This window comes from Amborella trichopoda, chromosome 11, assembly GCF_054954075.1.
Source record: "Amborella trichopoda isolate Santa Cruz 75 chromosome 11, AtrichopodaSantaCruz75HAP2 v2.0, whole genome shotgun sequence".
Classification (NCBI taxonomy): domain Eukaryota; kingdom Viridiplantae; phylum Streptophyta; class Magnoliopsida; order Amborellales; family Amborellaceae; genus Amborella; species Amborella trichopoda.
In genome coordinates this window covers 41,969,171-41,972,910 of record NC_142346.1, presented here as the reverse complement: position 1 = coordinate 41,972,910, position 3,740 = coordinate 41,969,171, and the positions used below count along the sequence as shown (strand labels likewise).

Genomic DNA, 3,740 nt, shown 5'->3' with positions numbered 1-3,740 from the left:
TACACAACCTGAATTATATCATATCCGGAATACTACATCTCATTACATTGAAAAAAAGATTACGAAGGAACATAATGAAAAGTTGAATGCAATATCCCTTACAAGTAGTCGAAAAGGACACTATGCATGGGTTCTTATTACAAGAATACAATCATATTAATCAAAATAAAATATTCCATAGCCGGCGTTATACCAATCCCCAAAAACTCGATCCATCAGCTCCATAGGAGGTAGAACAACGTCGATCCACTTCCCTTCATCTTCATTAGCCTGAGCACATGCAATTTAAAAAGATCAATAGTTGTCCCAGCATGTAGGTTTTTTAAAGTAAAGATTGCTCATGACCTCATGTATTTGAAATTTACCCTGTTTTTTAACTTATCTTTGTGAAATACGTGTCCATACTCCTCACTCATCATGCTGCATATTTATATCCAATCCTTCTTTCACAAGTCTGTAGCACCCATTTCAAATATCAATTATTGCTAATGCACTACACTACAATTATCCCCAATATACTAATGGGGACTCGCTCATGTTAGAATACAAAAAAGATGACAATGATCATTAATTCTATTAGGCACAAGTTTGCCTTTTGAAAAGAAAAACAATTGTTGGATGGATACAAATTTGGTTGCCAGATTTAAAGCATGCTACATCTAATTGATGATATTTGTGGCCCAATTTAAGTAATGCCACATGTTAATGATATGTGTGGCCAACATATAATCCTAAATGACTCAATCTAGGAACCAAGATTTGTTAAAGTTCTAACTGCCTTGTACTCTGTACTAATTACTGCCAAAACCCAAACATGCTTCCACTTGTTCAATCTAGTAGCAAACATTGCCATTACTCACCTCATCACAATTTAGAGATCACAAGATTTCTCCATATCTACCGTCAAATAATTTATGTGCCAAACTTCATCAGAGGTTATACTTCCCATCATAATGGGTAAACAACTTCACCCACAAAATCTGCTAGGTTCAAAGCAAGAACTATCTCCTACAAGAACCAACTAGTGATATTCGCAGAAGAGCCCTCAATGAATAGCTGACCCAATTAAGAATCTTGCACCCATCAGTAGGCCAAGCATTCATGCGCCTATCCAATTGGATCAAAGATAACTTTAAGAATACTTACCAAACTTATTGCCTATCCCTAGGGTCTGAAAACCAATTGGGTGATCAGAACATGACAATAAAGCCATTCCATAGGCTCGCACAATACATCTTTCTGTTCACCCTACATTTTCAGATGCAATTGCATCTTGAAGGGCACATGGGTCCCATAGTTGCAACTCGGAACAACATTGGAACCACCACTTCATTATACATGCATCATATTTCCAGATGCAGTCAACCATTGTTCACTGATAATAATGGTACTAATTATCCCATACATGAAAATAAACAAGATCATATATACAAGCACAAAGTACATGCCAAAACCAATCTAAAGGAAATGCACCACGCCAATAGGAGCAGCACCAACAAAAATAATGGATAGCCATCCAAAGTCTTGCCAAAAAGAAAGAAAAAGCACAAAACTGTATAAACAATTTGTACAAATTCTCACACTTAAACAACATGAGGATCAAGTTTACAACAACCGCATATTCATGCAGTTATCCATCAAGACATAAAGAATGGGGAAAATTTTAAAAACAGAAGAGAGTCATTGCAACCCAAAAGTCTTTGGCTAAGACTGCCATTATCAACCACCATCCAAGCAATAAACTCAAGTAAAGCATAGAAATACTTCACACCAACATATTGAACGTTAATCCAAGAAATAGAATCAATACTATTGATCGGTAAAACCAAGAAACACATCCATTAATAAACAAGAATGGAATGAGTAACAAAGCATGGAACAGTATGAAGGTCAGACCAGATTCAAAAATTCTAATAGAAATTGTTGATGAAGATCGAAATGAAAAGGACAAACTACATCCAATGCATCCTGTATAACTTATATAATATATATTCATGAAGAAAACTACCAACATTGTTTTAGTGACAAATTCTATCGTGATAAGCAACATTAATGAAGTTCACCAGTCGATTAAAACACTTAAATAATCAATAAATAACACCGCATGGAAATCATATAGAGATCATCACTTGGAGTTGCCAAATACCAAAAATGTCGCTTTTACCATAAATTAATACCAGCTGGACTCAAACAAATTGTTCCATCCTCCAAGTATTAACATAAACCACAGAAAAGGTATTCACCAAAAAAGAAACACCAAAATGCAATATCAAGGTACCACATCACTAAAAGCAATTCATATACCACAAAAAGGAAACTAGCCTAATAAATCAACGCCGTCACTGATTCAGTAATGCAATATTCAGCTAACTTTAAAGCCCATATAACTACACAAATGATTAAAAAACAGAAGATAAAAAATAAATAAAAAATTAAGAAACACCAAAATGCAATACCACATCACTAAAAGCAAATCATATACCACAAAAGGAAACTAGACAAATAAATCAACACTATCACTGATTCAGTAATGCAATATTCAGCTAATCTTAAGCTCATTTCTCTACACAATGATTAAAAAACAGAAGATTAAAAAAAAAAAAAAAACCTTAAGAAACACCAAAATGCAATAACTCCATATAGAAAACGGAGTATATTTTAATGATGCATAGAGGAATGCCATGGATTCTTTGCAAGCAACACATGCCCATATAGAGAAGTAGTCCTAACATTTACAGCAAAACAACTTTCTACCAAAAAACAAAGAACAGATTGGAAATCAATTAAGCAACATAATAGGAATCATACATTCAGAATAACAATGAAACCTACAGCTTCCACCACAGAAAACCAACACCAAATCCCGGGTATCTCCACAAACAAACAAAATGGTAAGCAAAAATCATAAAAATAACTCAAATCACCGTAAAGCATAGATTTTCAACCAAATAAATTGAAAGGGGCTGATACAAAACCACTAAACAAAATCCTTTAATCCAGACACCGTGTCTTTTTTACAAAACGAAAACATATACAGAAAACAAGAACATTATAATGCAGCAGAAGTTTAAAAGTTTTTTATAGAACGAATGACCAGAAGTGAAACCCAATATACAAACAAACACCAGTCCAATGAAATTTAGGGCTTTTTCCAAAATTCACAATTTACAATTGGGTCTTCTATAAAAAGCAGGACCATGGACAAGGAACCCACAAAATCAAATGAATAACAAATAAACACAGAAAAAAGGAATAATGCAGAAAAATAAGGAAACTCTATGATTCCATAATATGGACAACCTAGAATTTCTCCCACAGATGATAAACCAAATCAAGTATGTTTAGCACTAAACAAAGCGATAACAACCAATATCACAGGATCTTAGAAGATCTTCACACAGAGAAGCCCTAATTTTTCGAGCAAGAGAAATAGGTTTACAGAAAAACACCCATGCCTGGAGCTCTGATGTTAATGGCGGATAAGAGGTTGGTGACTCTCGAAAAAACCGTGGAACAATGGAACTCGACCTACTGATGATTCTACTAACAATAGATTTTTTGAGCTCTTGGTAAATATCTGTGTGAGAGATGGCGGAGAGAGGGCTCTCTGCGTACTGCTTCTCAATGGCGGAGGAGGGCCCTGCAAACAAAGTGACATGAGGAATAAAATACAGAGCAACGGGAGGCGTGGTACCTGGGTAACACGGGAACTAACAAAAACTCAAATAAAAGTAATACAT

At 34.8% G+C, this 3,740-nt stretch overlaps 1 long non-coding RNA gene across 1 annotated transcript; it reads right to left on the bottom strand.

The window, feature by feature from the left end:
• Positions 1 to 3,740, bottom strand: LOC105421855 (uncharacterized). Its single transcript, XR_002279341.2, has 3 exons — positions 3,456 to 3,740; positions 366 to 454; positions 1 to 270 (listed from the first exon to the last, which is right to left on the bottom strand). It is a non-coding gene; the product is annotated as an uncharacterized LOC105421855 (long non-coding RNA).